Genomic DNA, 23,234 nt, shown 5'->3' on the forward strand with positions numbered 1-23,234 from the left:
TTTTATCAGCTGCCACCTGTTAAAGGAACTCCACTCTATACTGATACAAAAGGTGTGAACCTTTGGGAAAACAACTTTGAAATTGCTGAACTAACTGAAGTTGTTAGGCAACAAGATGCATCCTTTGCTGAAACCTTAAATCGTCTGAGAGTTCGTAAAAAAAATGAACCTCTAAACTCATGTGACCTCAACATGTTGAAGCAACGTGAAACAGGAGAAGAATGCGGGGATGTTCATATATTTCCTACAAATAAAGAGGTTGATGAGTACAATATTCGGAGACTAAATGAGGTTTGTCCTGAGGCAATCAGCATTCGAGCTCAAGATTTTGAGAGAAATCCCAAAACTGGTAGGATTGAAAAAAAAGTTGGATTTCATGCAACCGTTTTCAACTCCTGTTTGGCTAAATGTGTTTCCTTGGGTGTTGGAGCGAGAGTAATGTTGAAGAAAAATGTTGATGTTTCGGACGGACTTGTGAATGGAGCCTTTGGTACAGTTGTCCATATTAGCAGAAGTCAAATACAGGATGATGATTATGTTGATGACTTTCCATCAGCCATTCATGTGGAATTTGATGATCCAAATGTGGGAAGAAGTCAAAGGTTAAACCAACGACATCGATTTTCCCCAAATTCTACAGTAATTGAAGTTCAAGAAGATCAAGTTACAAACAACGGTGGTTTAAGACGTCAATTTCCACTTAGATTGGCATGGGCATGCACCGTTCATAAAGTCCAAGGGCTCACAGTAGATAAAGCTGTTGTATCTCTTGACAAGATATTTACTGCAGGACAAGCATATGTTGCATTGAGTCGTGTGAGAACTCTCAATGGACTAATAATTCAAAACTTCAAGGAGTCTGCAATCTACTGTAATGATCAAATTGATTTGGCAATGAGACATATCCCAAAATTTCCACTAGAAACTCACAATTTCTCAAAGACGCCTGGTATATTTACAATTGCTCTTCACAACGTACAAAGTCTTCAAGCTCATGTTCAAGATCTCCAAGCTAACAGACAGCTTATGAATGCAGATTGTATTTGTTTAACTGAAACATGGTTAAAAGTTGAAGACAAAGTACAAATACCTGGATTTATTTTCAATCATAATCCAAGAGCTAAGTGTTATGACAACAGCACTCCGCTTTTCAGTAACTTAAAACTACAGCGAGGAGGTGGGGTTGCAATTTACTCTTGTGAAAATATGTCTTTTAAAGTCATTATTCCAGAACTTTGTAATTTGGAATGTTTGTACTTCTCAGTTCCACATGTCAACTTGAATGCTGCTCTTCTGTACAGGCCTAATTCATATCAAATTGATGTGTTTCGACAAAATCTGTTACATGTCATTGCTGAGCTGGAAAAACATCCAGGAAAGAAGGTAATCATGGGAGACTTCAATGAAGACAACTTGACATCATCTTCAATTGTGAAACTAATGGAAGTCCATGGATACAGTCAACATGTGCAATGTCCTACAACTGAAAAGGGTACGTTACTAGACCATGTCTACGTTAAAGATGCAGAAAATGTCACAATTGAAATTGTTTCAACTTATTATAGTTACCATGAAGCAGTTCTAGTTTCGATAAGGTAATTGGCATTTTTGACACAAAATCAAGACTGTATAACTGCATTTTTCTTTTCTGTGCCCCTACCATGCTACAATTAATCTGAGATTGAGGTCCATGAAGGTTTGTTCAAGTTCACAAGTGAAAACTTATTAGATAATTCATTTGAAATCATGTCATTCAGAAATTACAACGGTTGAATCTTTATTTTTTTAAAGTCCAGTAGCATGTTATCAAGACAGCTTTAGTCATGTAAGGTAATTTGTTTGATTTATGTATACATGTTATGACTTATATGTATATTAGGGCTGTGCTATGTATTGAAATTGTCAAAACATCACAAATGTATATATCACAATATGCATATTGCAAGTGCTTGCAATAACTGGGGTCACGAAAAAAAGATTTATTTCATACAGTGAAAACGAAGCACTGTTTTATTTTTACATGCGATTATTCAGTTTCTTTTTAATAACCCTAATGGAGGATAAACTTAAACATTGCTGTTCAGAAGTTAAAGGGATGTTTTTTTGTTACTAAAAGAATGTGAAATGCGTATGTAGTTTATATAATTTTATTAAACATTTTGAGTTTATTACACACTAAGCATTATCATATCGAATATCGCATTAATGAGTTGTCACATTGCATTTTTCTTCAATATCACACAGCCCTAATGTGTATGATTTATGTATATAACTACAATGTCTATTCTATTATTGTCCATACCATGTGACACATCTTGAGATTCCAAGTTCCATAGAGTCCTGACCATTCCATCCATTGTTCATCGGCCACCACTCTACACCTTCCATAATTATTGATCTTTCTGGAGTTCCAAAGCTACATCCAGTCAAGGTTTGTGTAGTTTATGCATTGAAATTGTTCAATTTGTGTTTCTGATTATTCTTGATCTGTTTCAGACAAGGTTTCTGTTTTTTTTGGCTGAAAGATTTTTTTTTTTTAATCTAATTTCTGCCCTAGTCCAAGCCATCCAAACAACACAGCATGGTTCCAAACAGTATAGAAAGCATCCACAAAGACTGCCTGCTGCATTCCTACAGTTGTCTTAATAAATCCCAATTAAGTTAATAGGATTACAAGAAAACATCTAAAAACAATGGAAAACTTCACAAAGAAAGGTAAGTTGACATTATTATGTACATTTTAGTAGTTAATAAAAAAATATCTATCTATCATTCATTGCAATTTAAAAAATATATTAATTATATTGTTAGTTGATGCAATGTCCACTTCTGACAAAGGCAAATGGACATACAGTGTATACATTAGCAAAATATTGTTAACTTCACTTCAGCAGTTCAACAAAAGTTTTTTTTTTTTTTTTTTTTTTTTTTTTCCTGGAACCCTAAGTTATAACTTCAATATACCATCACAAGATTCTCTATTCCATGAACTTTTTCAACATTTGTCCAGCAACACAATAACTACAGTTGATAGTTTTAAAGTCCATACATATCGCTATACAAATGTCCACAAAAGGTATGCTAACAGATTATGTATATGTTAGTTGCAAAATGTTTTTAATGTAAAGACTTCACTTATAGCACTTTGTTGAAGGAAAGTAATATTTTCATTTCAGATTCCTGAAATTCACAGAAGTCTCAACTTCCTCCATATACCACCCATCACAAGATTCTCTGCTCCATAAACTTTTATAAAAGAAGCACACAACTGATAAAACGGTAAGTTGTATTGAAGTAAATTTAAGTTGTTGACATTTATACAAGCACTGGATAATCTACAAGTGGTACATTTTAAGGTTTGTCCAGCAACTCCATAAGTACAGTTTATATTTGGAAGTCCATACATCCCTATACAAATGTCCACAAAAGGTATGCTAATAGACCATGTATATGTTAGTTGCAAAATGTTTTTAATGTGAAGACTTCACTTATTTCACTTTTTCACTTTATTGAAGGAATGTAATATTTTCAGATTTCTGACATTTACCAAAGTCTTTACTTCCTCCATATACCCATCACAAGATTGGACTTTTATGAAGCGCACAACTGATAAAACAGTAAGTTTTATTGATGTAAATTTATGTTGACATTTATACAAGCACTGGTTAATCTATTAATAGTACACTTTCAGATTTGTGCAGCAACTTGACTACAATTGACAGTTTGAAGTCCACATACAGTGTCCTTATGCAAATGTCCACCAAAGGTAAGCTAACAGATCAAGTCTACGTTAGTTGCAAAATGTTTTTAATGTAAAGACTTCACTTATTGCACTTTGTTGAATGAATGTAATATTTCAGATTTCGTCATAACCAAGTCATAACCACCTCCCATATGCCAATCAAAAGATTATCTGCGGCATGAACTTCTGTAAAGTGTACAACTGATTGAAAATGGTAATGAACAATGAATATATTCAAACTTGTTATTGAAAATGTATCATTTTGTGATTTTGATTATTGCTTTTCCCCTTCTAACAATAGAGATGACATTCTTCTCTTCAACTTTCAATTGAGAAAATGTTCTGAAAAAAAAAAACTGGAAACCTATGCAGACAGTCAAGTTATTTTACAACTAAATACATAATCTCCACATTAACAATGTTGAATGGATGGCTTGTATTACATTTGGCCTATGTATAGTTACTTTAATATGTGCCAGCCAAAAGAGGATGGCATGCCCCTGCTGAGTCTGGTTCCTCTCAAGGTTTCTTCCTTTGCCACTATGCTGATTTTATTCCACCCTTTGACCCCTGATGTTCCACAATTCTATTTAAGGGAGTTTTTCCTTGCCACTGTCGCCTTTTGGCTTGCTCACTGGGGTATGAAGGCACAACATGTTTAAAATAAAAATGTAATATTTTTATTAATAAAATAATTAAAATATATATTTTGTCTCTGTGGTCATTTACTTCATTTTAACCTCTATTTTCTACTTGTACTGAATGGATATAGACACTACATTTAGTATATTAATTGATCATACACAAACTTGATGTCTTTAACTATGTATGCAATAAAAGAGCTTGGTGGATGGGAACATTTACATAATTTTCATTTAATTTGTAGTAGGCTATTATTTAAGAGTGGTTTTTATAGTTTTGATTTAATTTGTAGTAGGCTATTATTTAAGAGTGGTTTTTATAGTTTTGACTTCTTGTAACTGACTGTCTTCAGGACAACAGTTAAAATGTTGTCTAACCTAAATGGTAAATATGCTATTGTGTGATATTTTTTTTAAAAATATTTATTATATACTTTATAAAGTATAATTGTCAGTGATCTTTTGGAACAGACAGAAATAATTAGCTCTGCTCTCTAGCTCATTACACACAATGCACAATGCAAAGAAATTGACATGAAAATGAACCCATGAAGGCAAAAAAAATTCTATGAAGAAAACTGCTATTGCAAGAATAGCAGAAATTCAAGGACCGCTTTAGCAATCCTGTTTGATCACACAACTTTCTGGATACTCTAGACTTCAGGTGAGATTCAACAGAATGAACAATGTTTCTAATCGCAAATTTTTTCCTGGATTATAAAGGAACAATTTTATAAAGTTGTCATACACAGGACTCGAACTCACAATCTATTGGTGATGTGACTGTTACTCACCTAGTTGCACCATTGGTTAAACCTTTTAATAACTGTTTTTACCTTGATGCCAAAATTAATTTAATAAATTGTGAATATATGAATGTGCCACATATTATATTCTTGAGTTACTTCTCAGAAAGACACTGTCTGTAACAAAATGATTTGAGCGTATGGCACATTGTTTAACAGCTTACACTTAAGCAAAACAAAAACGGCAGACATTTAATTTACATGTTAAAAAAAAGGTGCAAAGGTAAAAATAATCTCAAAATGAACCAAAGTGAACATGGGAATTAACACATACTTATTTCTAATCTAAGAGGAAGAATGATTAGTACAATGATTATATGTAAATGTATTGTACAGGAATGTGTATATATTTGTTGCAATGTTTTGATTTCAAAAACAAGTACTGCAAGTACTGCAAGTACAGCAAGTACTGCAAGTACTGCAAGTACAGCAGTGCAGCAAGCATTTAAGCACAAAGAGCAGTGCGGAGCCATAAGAGCAAAAGATTAGAACAACACAGGAATAGACATCACATAATATACAATTTGACAAAGTCACCCCAAGAGGGATTTGTACCCACGACCAGAATGGTTCGGGATACATAGCACATGGTTTAGCAGCTTGCGCCACTCGGAGGATGCTGGTTTAGGAAGCTGCAGAGAGGTTTCAGTGTAAGAATGAGCACACGAAAGCAAGTTAACAAGATTAGCATGCTAAGCTAGCTTAATGCTAATGTAGCTAATTACTTATGATGTGGTACATGGTACAAATTATATATCCACGGATTCGTCATGATGCAAGGAGTCGATAGACACCAATTTTATAATTTTCACTTCAATTGTTTACAAGTTACAGCCTCTGAACCAATTTAGGGTCATCCTCGTTAACTTTGTGACATCATAACTTTTGAACAGAGATGAATATGAAAAATCGGGGACAGTACTTCTGTACGGCTTTGTCCAAAGATCATGTGAGCAAATTTAGGACGATTTTGAACCAATTTTGAAAGAGGAGTAGCAAAATAACTGTTTTACATTGGTTCCAATATGGCGGCCAGTCACATTGTTGGAAAATGAAAAATGAGACATCGTTGGAATCGGCATAAGCCAAGGAATATAATGGCATAAAGAAATCAAATTTCAAGCAATGTTTGCAAAAGTTATAAGCGTTTTTGCAAAAAAACATTATATCTCTGGAACACTAGGTGGCGCTGTGATAAAACTTATCAGGTACCTTCGGGTCATGCTAATGATGATCCATACCAAATTTGTGAAAAAATTTCAAATAGTTTAAAAGATATTGCAAATTACGACAAAATTCAAAATGGCTGACACATGGTACCGCCCACCATGGCAGAATCTATATCGACAGATTCGGCATGATCCAAGGAATCGATTGACATCAAGTTTATAATTTTCTGACAATCCGTTCACGAGTTATTGGCCAAAATAGCCATTTTCCGTATCTCATGACCAGTAGGTGGCACTGTTTCCAACTTTGGCATGGACCCTCAGATCAAGCTTCCGATGAAGCATACCAATTTTCATTTCAATGCATTAAAGTTTGGCCGAGATACAGCCTCTGAACCAATTTTGGGTCGACCTCATTAAATTTGTGACGTCATAACTTTTGAACAATGACGTATAAAAAAAATCGGGCACAGTACTTTTATGCAGCTCAGTCCAAAGATCATGTGAGCAAAATGTGGACCAATTTGGATCAATTTCGAATGAGTAGTAGCGATCAGACTGATTACTGTACTTTTCAAAATGGCTGCTATTGTAATGGGCGTGGTCTTAATGTATTATATTGGTTCAGATCAGTATGATGAGAGCAATCAGGTGTACTGTGTCTCATTTTTGTGGATCAAATGGTTCGAAAGTTACAGCCATTTCAATGTTGAATTTTTGAACTGGTGGTGGCGCTATAGAGTGTGTCCAACAGACTCCAAATTTGCTCCAATTACTATTCATGGTCATATCTATAACTGTGCCAAATTTCATCATTTTCCTATGTACGGTTCATAGGGCTGCCAAAGACTTACAGAGGAGGAAGAATAATAATAATAACAAGCAGCCTTTCCGGGGCCAAGCCCTTTCTGATGTTTGGCTGGTTTGGACAGGCTACATGATTTTTTATTTCTTTTTTTACTAGGAATCTTTTGAACATTCCACAATTCACATGGTTTAATGCTTTGCTACACATCGGATTTGATTAAACAATCTTCAAAGTTATAGCCTTTTGCTTTACTCAGCATTTGCTTTATACTCATACACTGTGGTTTGCTTAATTTTACAGAGAGTTATGAAAATGTACTCAAAATGAAGATTTTTTATATAAATTTGCTGCATGTTATTTTTATGGAGATCCTTTCTCAGATACACATCATGTGCAGAACTGAAACAACTTTTCCACCACTTAAGGCCACAGTATCTCTTGCATGTGTCACACGGGATTCGAACCCACGACCAGAATGGTTCGGGATTCGAGACACATGGTTTATCAAATTGCGCCACTCAGAGGACGTAACTTTCAAAGCTGCAGAGGATAGGCTTCAGTGTAAGAATAAGCACACAAAATCATGTTAACGAGATTAGCATGCTAAGCTAGCTTAATGCTAATGAAGCTAATGGTTATCCTGATAGCTGAAGAGCCACATTAGAAAGAATGGCATCTGGTTAGCATGCTAACCAATTATTATGCTAAGCTAACTAGCATAAGGCAACAAACACAGGCTAGGTCAACTTCGAAGATGAATATCTCGGGAACGGTAGCAAATATAAAAAATCTATTCAGTCATTTCTGTGCGTCTCAGTCCAAAGAACATCTGATCAAATTTTGGACAAAATTTAGCAAGATTTGAAGGAGAAGTAGTGAAAAAACTGTTTTTCATTTGTTCCAAAATGGCGGATAGTCACATTATTGGAAAATGACAAATGAGATATCGTCGGAATTGGCATAAGCCGAGGAACATAATGACATAAATCAATACAAATTTGAACAATGTTTTCAAAAGTTATAAGCGTTTTTGAAAAATACCTTATATCTCTGGAACACTAGGTGGCGCTGTGTTCATTGTTCTCATGTACCTTCAGGACATTGTGTCGATGATCCATACTAAATTTTGTGAAGATATGTCAAATAGTTTAAAAATGATTGCAAATTATGTCAAAATTCAAAATGGCGGACACGTGGTACCTCCCATCCTGACAAAATTGGCATCCTCGGATTCGGCATGACCCAAGGAATCCATAGATACCACATTCATGATTTTCTGACAAACTGTACAAAAGTTATTGGCCAAAATATCAATTTTTCATATCTCATGACCTGTAGGTGGCGCTGTTCTCGAATTTGGCATGGACCCTGAGATCATGGTTCCGATGAAGCGTACCAATTTTCCTTTCGATTGATCAAACTTTGGCCGAGATAGAGCTTCTGAACCAATATTGGGTCAAGTTTGTTAAGTTTGCAACAGCATAACTTTTGATCAAAGATGAATTAAAAAAATCTGTTCAGTCATTTCTGTGCGGTTCAGTCCAAATATCATGTGAGCCAATTTTCGTAAGAATTGAACAAAGTTTGAATGAGTAGTAGCAAAAAAACATAATACTGTACTTTTCAAAATGGCTACTACTGTAATGGGCGGAGTCTTAATGTACGATATTGATTGCAATCACCATAATGAGTGGATTCAGGTGTACTAAGATTAATTTTCCTAGATCAAAGGGTTCAAAAGTTATAACTATTTAAATGTTCAATTTTTGAACTGGTGGTGGCGCTATAGAGTTTGACTTAGAGTCTCAAAAATTGGTCCAATTACTATTCATGGTCATATCTATAACTGTGCCAAATTTCATCATTTTCCTATGTACGGTTCATAGGGCTGTCATAGACTTACAGAGGAGGAAGAATAATAATAATAATAATAATAATAATAATAATAATAATAAATATAGCTGCAAGCAGCAACACGGGGCCAAGCCCAGAAAGGGCTGTAGCGCAATGCAGAGCCAGAAGAGATAAAAGAGCAGAAATAGAATATACATGAAGAACAGATATCTTCAGAAGTACAGATAGGATGAAATGAAAAATGAACAGAAGTTCTGATGAGAACAAACACAGAATGAAGAGGAAAAAACACTTATTTCCAATCCAAGAGTAAGAAAGAAATGGGCTGCAGCGCAATGCAGAGCCAGAAGGGCAAAAAGAGCAGAAATAGAATGTACATGAAGAACAGATATCTTCAGAAGTACAGATAGGATGAAATCAAAATGAACAGACGTTCTGATGAGAACGAACACAGAATGAAGAAAAAAAACACTTATTTCCAATCCTACAAAAGATTAGTATTGCTCTTATCTGGATAATAAAGGAATTATTCATACACATTTTGAAAGTTGTCCCACACGGACTTGAACCCACTATCTATGGGTCAGGTGCCTGTCCCTCATCTTGTTGTGCTTCTTGGCAATCATGCATTTACACAGCTGGCAAAATTCAACAGTTCAAGTGAGTATCAACTAAAAATTAAGAATTTGTATAAAGATGTACTGCATGTTATATTGAAGTTGTCAGAAAGACACAATATCTTGAATAGAAGCAACTTTTGCACCACTTCTGGCCCGGTATCTCTTGCATGTGTCACACGGGATTCGAACCCACGACCAGAATGGTTCGGGATTCGAGACACGTGGTTTATCAAATTGCGCCACTCAGAGGACGTAACTTTCAAAGCTGCAGAGGATAGGCTTCAGTGTAAGAATAAGCACACAAAATCATGTTAACGAGATTAGCATGCTAAGCTAGCTTAATGCTAATGAAGCTAATGGTTATCCTGATAGCTGAAGAGCCACATTAGAAAGAATGGCATCTGGTTAGCATGCTAACCAATTATTATGCTAAGCTAACTAGCATAAGGCAACAAACACAGGCTAGGTCAACTTCGAAGATGAATATCTCGGGAACGGTAGCAAATATAAAAAATCTATTCAGTCATTTCTGTGCGTCTCAGTCCAAAGAACATCTGATCAAATTTTGGACAAAATTTAGCAAGATTTGAAGGAGAAGTAGTGAAAAAACTGTTTTTCATTTGTTCCAAAATGGCGGATAGTCACATTATTGGAAAATGACAAATGAGATATCGTCGGAATTGGCATAAGCCGAGGAACATAATGACATAAATCAATACAAATTTGAACAATGTTTTCAAAAGTTATAAGCGTTTTTGAAAAATACCTTATATCTCTGGAACACTAGGTGGCGCTGTGTTCATTGTTCTCATGTACCTTCAGGACATTGTGTCGATGATCCATACTAAATTTTGTGAAGATATGTCAAATAGTTTAAAAATGATTGCAAATTATGTCAAAATTCAAAATGGCGGACACGTGGTACCTCCCATCCTGACAAAATTGGCATCCTCGGATTCGGCATGACCCAAGGAATCCATAGATACCACATTCATGATTTTCTGACAAACTGTACAAAAGTTATTGGCCAAAATATCAATTTTTCATATCTCATGACCTGTAGGTGGCGCTGTTCTCGAATTTGGCATGGACCCTGAGATCATGGTTCCGATGAAGCGTACCAATTTTCCTTTCGATTGATCAAACTTTGGCCGAGATAGAGCTTCTGAACCAATATTGGGTCGAGTTTGTTAAGTTTGCAACAGCATAACTTTTGATCAAAGATGAATTAAAAAAATCTGTTCAGTCATTTCTGTGCGGTTCAGTCCAAATATCATGTGAGCCAATTTTCGTAAGAATTGAACAAAGTTTGAATGAGTAGTAGCAAAAAAACTTAATACTGTACTTTTCAAAATGGCTACTACTGTAATGGGCGGAGTCTTAATGTACGATATTGATTGCAATCACCATAATGAGTGGATTCAGGTGTACTAAGATTAATTTTCCTAGATCAAAGGGTTCAAAAGTTATAACTATTTAAATGTTCAATTTTTGAACTGGTGGTGGCGCTATAGAGTTTGACTTAGAGTCTCAAAAATTGGTCCAATTACTATTCATGGTCATATCTATAACTGTGCCAAATTTCATCATTTTCCTATGTACGGTTCATAGGGCTGTCATAGACTTACAGAGGAGGAAGAATAATAATAATAATAATAATAATAATAAATATAGCTGCAAGCAGCAACACGGGGCCAAGCCCAGAAAGGGCTGTAGCGCAATGCAGAGCCAGAAGAGATAAAAGAGCAGAAATAGAATATACATGAAGAACAGATATCTTCAGAAGTACAGATAGGATGAAATGAAAAATGAACAGAAGTTCTGATGAGAACAAACACAGAATGAAGAGGAAAAAACACTTATTTCCAATCCAAGAGTAAGAAAGAAATGGGCTGCAGCGCAATGCAGAGCCAGAAGGGCAAAAAGAGCAGAAATAGAATGTACATGAAGAACAGATATCTTCAGAAGTACAGATAGGATGAAATCAAAATGAACAGACGTTCTGATGAGAACGAACACAGAATGAAGAAAAAAAACACTTATTTCCAATCCTACAAAAGATTAGTATTGCTCTTATCTGGATAATAAAGGAATTATTCATACACATTTTGAAAGTTGTCCCACACGGACTTGAACCCACTATCTATGGGTCAGGTGCCTGTCCCTCATCTTGTTGTGCTTCTTGGCAATCATGCATTTACACAGCTGGCAAAATTCAACAGTTCAAGTGAGTATCAACTAAAAATTAAGAATTTGTATAAAGATGTACTGCATGTTATATTGAAGTTGTCAGAAAGACACAATATCTTGAATAGAAGCAACTTTTGCACCACTTCTGGCCACAGTATCTCTTGCATGTGTCACACGGGATTCGAACCCACGACCAGAATGGTTCGGAATTCGAGACACGTGGTTTATCAAATTGCGCCACTCAGAGGACATAACTTTCAAAGCTGCAGAGGATAGGCTTCAGTGTAAGAATAAGCACACAAAATCATGTTAACGAGATTAGCATGCTAAGCTAGCTTAATGCTAATGAAGCTAATGGTTATCCTGATAGCTGAAGAGCCACATTAGAAAGAATGGCATCTGGTTAGCATGCTAACCAATTATTATGCTAAGCTAACTAGCATAAGGCAACAAACACAGGCTAGGTCAACTTCGAAGATGAATATCTCGGGAACGGTAGCAAATATAAAAAATCTATTCAGTCATTTCTGTGTGTCTCAGTCCAAAGAACATCTGATCAAATTTTGGACAAAATTTAGCAAGATTTGAAGGAGAAGTAGTGAAAAAACTGTTTTTCATTTGTTCCAAAATGGCGGATAGTCACATTATTGGAAAATGACAAATGAGATATCGTCGGAATTGGCATAAGCCGAGGAACATAATGACATAAATCAATACAAATTTGAACAATGTTTTCAAAAGTTATAAGCGTTTTTGAAAAATACCTTATATCTCTGGAACACTAGGTGGCGCTGTGTTCATTGTTCTCATGTACCTTCAGGACATTGTGTCGATGATCCATACTAAATTTTGTGAAGATATGTCAAATAGTTTAAAAATGATTGCAAATTATGTCAAAATTCAAAATGGCGGACACGTGGTACCTCCCATCCTGACAAAATTGGCATCCTCGGATTCGGTATGACCCAAGGAATCCATAGATACCACATTCATGATTTTCTGACAAACTGTACAAAAGTTATTGGCCAAAATATCAATTTTTCATATCTCATGACCTGTTGGTGGCGCTGTTCTCGAATTTGGCATGGACCCTGAGATCATGGTTCCGATGAAGCGTACCAATTTTCCTTTCGATTGATCAAACTTTGGCCGAGATAGAGCTTCTGAACCAATATTGGGTCGAGTTTGTTAAGTTTGCAACAGCATAACTTTTGATCAAAGATGAATTAAAAAAATCTGTTCAGTCATTTCAGTGCGGTTCAGTCCAAATATCATGTGAGCCAATTTTCGTAAGAATTGAACAAAGTTTGAATGAGTAGTAGCAAAAAAACTTAATACTGTACTTTTCAAAATGGCTACTACTGTAATGGGCGGAGTCTTAATGTACGATATTGATTGCAATCACCATAATGAGTGGATTCAGGTGTACTAAGATTAATTTTCCTAGATCAAAGGGTTCAAAAGTTATAACTATTTAAATGTTCAATTTTTGAACTGGTGGTGGCGCTATAGAGTTTGACTTAGAGTCTCAAAAATTGGTCCAATTACTATTCATGGTCATATCTATAACTGTGCCAAATTTCATCATTTTCCTATGTACGGTTCATAGGGCTGCCATAGACTTACAGAGGAGGAAGAATAATAATAATAATAAATATAGCTGCAAGCAGCAACACGGGGCCAAGCCCAGAAAGGGCTGTAGCGCAATGCAGAGCCAGAAGAGATAAAAGAGCAGAAATAGAATATACATGAAGAACAGATATCTTCAGAAGTACAGATAGGATGAAATGAAAAATGAACAGAAGTTCTGATGAGAACAAACACAGAATGAAGAGGAAAAAACACTTATTTCCAATCCAAGAGTAAGAAAGAAATGGGCTGCAGCGCAATGCAGAGCCAGAAGGGCAAAAAGAGCAGAAATAGAATGTACATGAAGAACAGATATCTTCAGAAGTACAGATAGGATGAAATCAAAATGAACAGACGTTCTGATGAGAACGAACACAGAATGAAGAAAAAAAACACTTATTTCCAATCCTACAAAAGATTAGTATTGCTCTTATCTGGATAATAAAGGAATTATTCATACACATTTTGAAAGTTGTCCCACACGGACTTGAACCCACTATCTATGGGTCAGGTGCCTGTCCCTCATCTTGTTGTGCTTCTTGGCAATCATGCATTTACACAGCTGGCAAAATTCAACAGTTCAAGTGAGTATCAACTAAAAATTAAGAATTTGTATAAAGATGTACTGCATGTTATATTGAAGTTGTCAGAAAGACACAATATCTTGAATAGAAGCAACTTTTGCACCACTTCTGGCCACAGTATCTCTTGCATGTGTCACACGGGATTCGAACCCACGACCAGAATGGTTCGGAATTCGAGACACGTGGTTTATCAAATTGCGCCACTCAGAGGACATAACTTTCAAAGCTGCAGAGGATAGGCTTCAGTGTAAGAATAAGCACACAAAATCATGTTAACGAGATTAGCATGCTAAGCTAGCTTAATGCTAATGAAGCTAATGGTTATCCTGATAGCTGAAGAGCCACATTAGAAAGAATGGCATCTGGTTAGCATGCTAACCAATTATTATGCTAAGCTAACTAGCATAAGGCAACAAACACAGGCTAGGTCAACTTCGAAGATGAATATCTCGGGAACGGTAGCAAATATAAAAAATCTATTCAGTCATTTCTGTGTGTCTCAGTCCAAAGAACATCTGATCAAATTTTGGACAAAATTTAGCAAGATTTGAAGGAGAAGTAGTGAAAAAACTGTTTTTCATTTGTTCCAAAATGGCGGATAGTCACATTATTGGAAAATGACAAATGAGATATCGTCGGAATTGGCATAAGCCGAGGAACATAATGACATAAATCAATACAAATTTGAACAATGTTTTCAAAAGTTATAAGCGTTTTTGAAAAATACCTTATATCTCTGGAACACTAGGTGGCGCTGTGTTCATTGTTCTCATGTACCTTCAGGACATTGTGTCGATGATCCATACTAAATTTTGTGAAGATATGTCAAATAGTTTAAAAATGATTGCAAATTATGTCAAAATTCAAAATGGCGGACACGTGGTACCTCCCATCCTGACAAAATTGGCATCCTCGGATTCGGTATGACCCAAGGAATCCATAGATACCACATTCATGATTTTCTGACAAACTGTACAAAAGTTATTGGCCAAAATATAAATTTTTCATATCTCATGACCTGTAGGTGGCGCTGTTCTCGAATTTGGCATGGACCCTGAGATCATGGTTCCGATGAAGCGTACCAATTTTCCTTTCGATTGATCAAACTTTGGCCGAGATAGAGCTTCTGAACCAATATTGGGTCGAGTTTGTTAAGTTTGCAACAGCATAACTTTTGATCAAAGATGAATTAAAAAAATCTGTTCAGTCATTTCAGTGCGGTTCAGTCCAAATATCATGTGAGCCAATTTTCGTAAGAATTGAACAAAGTTTGAATGAGTAGTAGCAAAAAAACTTAATACTGTACTTTTCAAAATGGCTACTACTGTAATGGGCGGAGTCTTAATGTACGATATTGATTGCAATCACCATAATGAGTGGATTCAGGTGTACTAAGATTAATTTTCCTAGATCAAAGGGTTCAAAAGTTATAACTATTTAAATGTTCAATTTTTGAACTGGTGGTGGCGCTATAGAGTTTGACTTAGAGTCTCAAAAATTGGTCCAATTACTATTCATGGTCATATCTATAACTGTGCCAAATTTCATCATTTTCCTATGTACGGTTCATAGGGCTGCCTCAGACTTACAGAGGAGGAAGAATAATAATAATAATAATAATAATAATAATAATAAGAAAACTAACGGATACAATAGGTGCCTTGCCCTACGGGCTTGGCCCCTAATAATAATAATAATAAGAAAACTAACGGATACAATAGGTGCCTTGCCCTACGGGCTTGGCCCCTAATAAGAAAACTAACGGATACAATAGGGTCTATCCCCTTCGGGGCTTGGCCCCTAATAAATGCTAGAAGTGCAGTTAATTCTTACTTCAAGTTAACTAATGTAATTAACTAATGTTAACAAATTAAACCTTATTGTAAAGTGTTGCATGTCCAAATTGAACCAAGGCCGAATCCATGATGTGAAACCAGGCCATGCTGTTTTATTTTGATCAGTTCTTTGATGAATTTTGTCTAATACAATTCTGCCATAAATTGAGAAAATGTGAATGCTGCCATATGGTAACCCTGTTCTTCAGTAATATGTTATTTTTATGCAGACTCCACACAGAAAGACCTCCGGACTCAGCCGGGACTCAACCCTTCTTGCTGTGAGGTGACGGTGTTACCCACTGAGCCACCGTACCTAATCACTTTTAATTGAGGGTGGCTCACCTTCCCCCTTTTAATTAGGGTGCTCAGTGGGTAACCCCGTCGCCTCACAGCAAGAAGCTCCCCGGTTCGAGTCCCGGCGGAGCCGGCAATCCTTTCTGAGTGAAGTCTGATGTTCTCCTCACGTCAGTGTGGGTTTCCTCCGGTTTAATACACCGTCCAAGGACATGCAGGTTAGCTGGACTGAATATGCCAAATTGTTGTAGGAGTGTGTGTGAGTGTGAAGCGGATCCTGTAAAAATGAGTGGGAATAACGCTAATGGAAGATGGATGGATGGATTTAGGTGTAAAAATGACTTCTTCTCTGACCTTGCACTCCACAACCGACAGGGGGCGCTCTAACATCAGGCACAGATCTGAGACAGACTCTTACGGTCCCTCCCTGATTATGTCAGGGTCGGTCAGGCGGCCATGGGATCCCATGAAGAGATGAAGGAATAAATGTGTGTGAACACAGAGAGGCGGGGCGGCGAGAGAAGAAACATACAGAACAGAGAAAACAAGTTCCCATTTGAATTCTGGTGCTCCAGCTGGGAGTTCTTGGGCCGTCGAAGTGAGGCAATCAAGTTTGCCATTGTTGCCAACCTTGCGGGCTCAGGCTTCCTGGTAACCCTAACGTGAATTAGCTGAGCTTTTCTCCAAGCCCAGAACAGCTCCTCTGTTCCTCAACAAAAAGCCCATTGAGATGAAGGGAGCGCTGGCCTCCCCAGGCTCTCGGAAAGCCAAACCCGGGGCCGATGAATGAAGCTCCAGCTCCCATTAAGACACTGGCCACTGTGGGAAATGCTGGTGATGTCATTATCAATGCATTTCTTACTGTTTTTGTTGCTTTTTCACAGCTTCGGCCCGCACTCTCCCCCTTCCCCGCTACTGTTCCCTTCCTGTTCCCTCTAGACCCCCATTATGAGATGCCTCTCCGAGCAAAACAAAAAAGGGGACGAAAACACAGCGAAGCTCGGTTGCTATGGAAACGTGGAAACAGAACAGCGAATGGGAGGGGAGGAGGTGTTCCTCTTTGAAATCGGTCAGTATGAGAGAGAGAGAGAGAGAGAGAGAGAGAGAGAGAGAGAGAGAGAGAGAGAGAGAGAGAGAGAGAGAGAGAGAGAGAGAGAGAGAGAGAGAGAGAGAGAGAGAGAGAGAGACCCACAAGAATTACACCTCAGAAACAAATCTGCAATTCTTCATGGTCCAGCCGCTCACCCAGACAAAGAGTCTGGGCGTTCAATTGAGTTTTGTGATCTCACAGTGTCCTGTATCTACTGAACTTTATAATCCGTGTGCTGAAGGAAGTCAAAATGATAAAGAGTAGAAGCCAATCAGGAGTGATTTATTTTAGCACTATGGATCCCAGTGAAATCTGTAGGGTATTTCAATTCGAAAATCAAAAGAAAATAATACATTTGATCCGCATAAAAGAAAATGTAACAAAAGTTAATAAAGCAAAAATTTTGCTTTGCTAATTTTCCTTTGCTAATCCGCCGCCTTAAAAAGTGACTGACCAATCAAAGCTTTTTAACATCACATACTCTCTTGAGTAGGCTTCTTTAAGTAGTAGTGTATTTAAGTAGTAATTATTAATCACTAAAAAGTATGTCCTATATAGTACTATGAATATAATCTGGACTACATTCGCCTTGTTGTCATTATTATGTGACTTTCAGTGTCAGTTGTGTCGCTTCACGTGGTCTCATGGGATAAAGTGTCCATCGTATGCACACTTCAGAGTCTCAGCAGAAGTAGCAGGTCATCCGGGACTCTTTGCTACTCATTTATGAGGACTGTGAATCCAGACATGCTTCTTTTGTCACATACAACTACTAAAATGCTGGGTTGTTTCAACCCAATTTTGGGTCAAATATGGACAATCCCAAATGTTGGGTTAAAAATGTAATTTATAAATGTAACCCAACGGCTGGGTTTGTCCATATTTGACCCAAAATTGGGTTGAAACAACCCAGCATTTTTTTGAGTGTGTATTAGGGACATATGCGATTTCGGACGCAGCCAAGCACTTACTCTTTTCTAATTTAAAGGGTTAGTTCACCCAAAAATGAAAATAATGTCATTAATGACTCACCCTCATGTCGTTCTAAGCCTGTAAGACCTCCGTTCATCTTTGGAACACAGTTTAAGATATTTTAGATTTAGTCAGAGAGCTTTCTGTCCGTCCATTGAAACTGTATATACAGTATACTGTCCATGTCCAGAAATTTAATAAAAACATCATCAAAGTAGTCCATGTGACATCAGTGGGTTAGTTAGAAGTTTTTGAAGCATCGAAAATACTTTTTGGTCCAAAAATAACACAAAATAAGACTTTATTCAGCATTGTATTCTCTCCCGGGTCTGTTGTCAATCTGCGTTCAGGACTCCGCAGTGACGCTGCTGACGTAAGACGCTGATGATGTGTTATCTGGTGCGCCCGAGCTTCGTTTACAGTCTGAGGGAGACGCACGCTATATTCAAGCTATTCTTCATTGTTTGCGTGGATATCATTTTTTTAATGGTGCGTAAATGTGCATGTCGCGGATGAGACACTTTTACAGCGTGCGTTTCCCTCAGTCTATAAATGAAGCTCGGGCGCACCAGATAACACGTCATCAGCGTCTTACGCCATCAGCGTAACTGTGAAGGATTCACAACAGACCCGGGAGAGAATACAATGCTGAATAAAGTCTTATTTTGTGTTATTTTTGGACCAAAAAGTATTTTCGATGCTTCAAAAACTTCTAACTAACCCACTGATGTCACATGGACTACTTTGATGATGTTTATATTACCTTTATGGACATGGACAGTATACTGTATATACAGTTTCAATGGACGGACAGAAAGCTCTCGGACTAAATCTAAAATATCTTAAACTGTGTTCCGAAGATGAACGGAGGTCTTACGGGCTTAGAACGACATGAGGGTGAGTCATTAATGACATTATTTTCATTTTTGGGTGAACTGACCCTTTAAGTTGGTCCTGTATTATTGGTAACTAAAGCTAAAACTAAAACTTAAAACTAGTTTTCAGTAACTGAAATTCTAAAAATGAAATAAAATATAAATATTGGATGGAAAAACAACTTCAAATATATACATTAGAAATGTTTAAACAAATGCTAAAATGACTAAAACTGAAACTGAAATAAAAATAAATGAAAGACATACAAATATACTGTCTTTATGTTGTTTCTACATTAGTTTGGACATTAACTGTGAAATTATTACATTATAAAATATATTAAAAATGCAAGTTTTTAATGGTGAACATAACAGAAAAGAATTTGTGATTAATCTAGTTAATTTTTGCAATTGATAAAAATAAAAAAGAAACATGAATTAGTATTATTCATGTGTCTTTTTCTTTTTATTGAATATTATGTATTTATTTATGTTAATATCTGCACAATTAATGTGTATTTAGCCTGCCTCAGGAGTCTCAGGTCTCCCGTAGTTTGGTACCCAAATGTTGACAGGTAATGGTTGATAGACAGGATTCACATGAATTTTATGTTAAAATCAGAAGTGTGTATACGTGACATGATTCTACTTCACTCCTGAAGCACCGAGAATAACAGAAAAAGGAAAAACAACCCCGAAGGCTCAGAGAAGGAGATTTTAAATATCAGATTTAGTTTTCACCATCACTCTACAATGTGAAAAATGACAAAAAAGCTACCTTTGACAAGTAGTAAAAGTACAAAATGTTTTTAACACATTCATTTATTTAGCATACACTTTTCAAGGTGACTTAGAAATGAGGAAAAATTCAAAGACAAGTGATAAATCATTTGGAGTCAACAGTAGCAGCAGTCCTTGTGGCAAGTCTTTAAAATGCTACGTTTGGAATGACAAAATTTAAGAAAATAGTTTTCAAATGCATGTAAATAAAGATATACCTCTTGAAAAAGTAAATGTAAACATTTGCGAGAGAAAAGTGTACGTTTGATTAGACCCCTGTTGAGAACAACTGGTGCAGAAGATCTAGCGTGTGCTAACATTGATCATATTTCATATTGATTCATGTAGTAAAAGCGTTAGTAACAGTAACAGCGGCACAGTTCAAGCTGTAGAGTTTTTAATCATGCAACTGCTAAAAGGACGAAAATCTCATGCTTAAAGCTACAATATGTAATTTTTTCGCCGCTAGGGGGCGCTAACCTCTTACAAGAACAAAGGCGTAGGTTGATGACGCAGTGATAAGCTGAATGATGGAACTTGTCGTAAAGCTGATGGATCTAATATTGTTTATGGATGAGTGAATACATTGATGTTTTTAACATGACTGTGATATGAAGCAGGTCGTGATTGCTAATGAGAGACAGATATCAGCACCACACGTGAGTCCCACGGATAATAAGGACATTTATTCTACCGAACTATACCCGCAAGTGCTGAATAATACTCACACAGGACAGTTTATTTGACAAATTAAACTTGGCAACGCAGCGCTGTTTCACTCGCTCTGAACTGCATTTGAGTGTGTTGAAAGTTATAATGTTATTCTGTGTGTTAGTTCGTTTGTATCAAGTCAAGTCATCTTCATTTCTATAGCGCTTTTAACAATGTAGATTGTTTCAAAGCGGCTTTACAGTAATAAACGGATAATTTAAGGTAACAGAGATTGTTTTGGCTTTATAACGGTTCTTGAATAAAGATATTTTCCAGCTAAAGTAAGTTTTGATTGATTCACTTCCGTCGCAACGATCATTAGTTATTAAATTAGAGACCGCTAAGACGACACCGTTCTCTCTACACAGACTTTAAACTCGAACCTGTGAGAAACGCTGATGGCGCTCACGTGCGCATCAAGAATTAATTCTATAGTTATGCACATTTGAATCTATGTGCACAGGTTTGTTATTCCCTACAAACCAAGCCTCAACAAACTACTTGTCTGGCCTTAAAATTTTGATACAGAATTGTATCACTTCGGGGTAGATACGCGAAACCGAAATTATCCCGACAGCGCTTAAGGATCAACATTAGAATAACATACAGATCATATCCTAACATTTCATCATGTTGAACTATATAACATTGATTAGTTTTATATACATTTGCTCACCTGTCTAATAAAGTACATGCAAGAACGCGTCGCTGTCAAGTCGTGACTCGTGAAGCTCTGTCAAGTCCAAGTTTGTCGCTGACGTGGAGCTCTCGGTATCTCGAAAACGCCACGCTGATATTGATTCTTGTTTTAGTTCTCCTTTTTTCCCAAAGTCTGCTTGCCATGATCCATAATGTTTGATCGAAACTACAACAGTGCGAGCGTGCCGCTAGACGTAACGTAGCTGTCCATGTCTGTCGCCATGGTTATTACAGCAGTACGAGCGGATAACGCGGATATTACGTCTTTGACAGGCGACAATTGAACAGGGATTCCGGGATGGCCAATTATTTAAAATTGGAATTTCTCTGAAATTAAAAATCTTTGGGAACTTTTGGGAGTTCTGCAGTAAGTACACAACTGCAAGAAATATATCACACTGTGGAAGTGATTTTGGGATATTTTATTACAAAAATTTTACATATTGTAGCTTTAAAGAAATGTAGGCCAACAATTCTTTCACATGGGATGTTTTGTAAAGGGGCGGAGCTTGTCGAAGGGTCAGTAGGGGGAGGAGCTTAATGGTCATGTAAGTAATGTCATAATGCAAAATAAATAAATCAATAATTCTTACAAACAAACAGGCTTCAATTCATTTTTGCAAAATACACAATTTTGGAAAAAATAGTTTTAGGAAAAAGAGGTGTTTCCTTTGGTTTTACGGTGAAATGCGAGCCTGGCATGTTTTCGTGAGATTAGAGTGAATCAGTTTTGCAAAAATCTCTTTCTTTGGAAGAAACTCATCTCCAATGAGCGGAAACATGCTTAAGTCTTTGAGGGGGTGAAAAGCATTGTGAGCGGGGAGAAGTTCTCACGATGCTTTGTAAAGACTGTTCTCCGGCTGGTTTGGCTACCTGCCTGGGTCACTTCAGGCCAACTCTCCGGGTCACCGCGGGCCTTTTTTGTCGGATGCTAAATGGCGAAAATAAGCATTTAGGACCCAACTCATTCACTGTGTTCTCACGGGGAGAATTAGCATATGAAATAAACATACTCGGAAACATTCTTTCCCGGGAAAAGAGCGAGGGAATAAATGTCCTCATTTTCAGGTCCCTGCTGCAAATTCACCCACCGAGTGATTTAGCGGTGAAGTGCTTGAACGGTGTGTCTCTGCTGCATACAGTGGAAGTGATTTGTAGTGGGAGCCATTTGCATAAATCGGAACTGAACGAGGACGCGTTCCGACTCGAAATTCCTTTCACACGATCCCTGATTTCATCGCAATTACTAGCGAATCAGAAAACCTCTTTGTTATCTCCCGAGAAGCAAAAGAAAGTGTGACATCCACTCAAACATCTCTCATTATTATTGTTTGACATTGACTTCGGGCAAATGGAGAGTTATTGTCACATCTAGAATGAGATCTACGGCGTGCCATTCAATGCCAGTCGTGTGCGGATTCGTCTTCCCGAGGCTTCACGGAAAGCAAAAGCTCTTTTTCAGCAGCCTTTGATTTTCGAAAGCAAAGCGTGTTTTTAATGCATTTATTTATTCGATTTTTTTCCTTCTCTAATCCCTCCCTCTGGCCTCTCCGCATCACGAGGTCTTGCAGAAACATTACACCGATGTGTGTTTCAAAACTCGTCAGAAATGGGCATTACACTATGTCAGCCGCTGATAAGGCTGCGGTTTAATGGGGGTGAAATTCAACTAGTGCCAAAGGGCAGAATAAGCAGATAAGCAGAAGCTAATTACTCCACTTTTACAATAGAGCGGAGCTGCTGTTCATCCGGTGATGTTTATAATGCACAAACCTCGCCTCAGGCCGACTAACTGAAAGCAGAAGTGCGAAACTTTGCACACCACCACCACGCTGTTTCATGATAACACTGCTCATTATAGTGTTGACTATTTACAAAATACTCATTATAGGAACATCAGGTGAAAACAATGTGAAGCCTCTGGGAGGTCAA

The 23,234-nt window shown here is 37.1% G+C and overlaps 1 protein-coding gene and 1 long non-coding RNA gene across 3 annotated transcripts in view; one reads left to right on the forward strand and one right to left on the reverse strand.

The window, feature by feature from the left end:
- Positions 1-23,234, reverse strand: part of dlk2 (delta-like 2 homolog) — a 528,840-nt gene that overhangs the window by 297,757 nt on the left and 207,849 nt on the right. The gene's annotated exons all lie outside the window — the stretch shown is intronic.
- LOC307010589 lies at positions 935-4,298 on the forward strand. Of its 2 annotated transcripts, XR_013800217.1 has the most exons (8): positions 935-1,492; positions 2,321-2,431; positions 2,558-2,715; positions 3,177-3,279; positions 3,583-3,617; positions 3,692-3,766; positions 3,861-3,956; positions 4,044-4,298. It is a non-coding gene; the product is annotated as an uncharacterized lncRNA (long non-coding RNA). The 2 variants fall into 2 exon arrangements; XR_013800218.1 differs by having other exon boundaries at positions 936-2,431.

This window comes from Phoxinus phoxinus (assembly GCF_949152265.1).
Source record: "Phoxinus phoxinus genome assembly, chromosome: 14".
Classification (NCBI taxonomy): domain Eukaryota; kingdom Metazoa; phylum Chordata; class Actinopteri; order Cypriniformes; family Leuciscidae; genus Phoxinus; species Phoxinus phoxinus.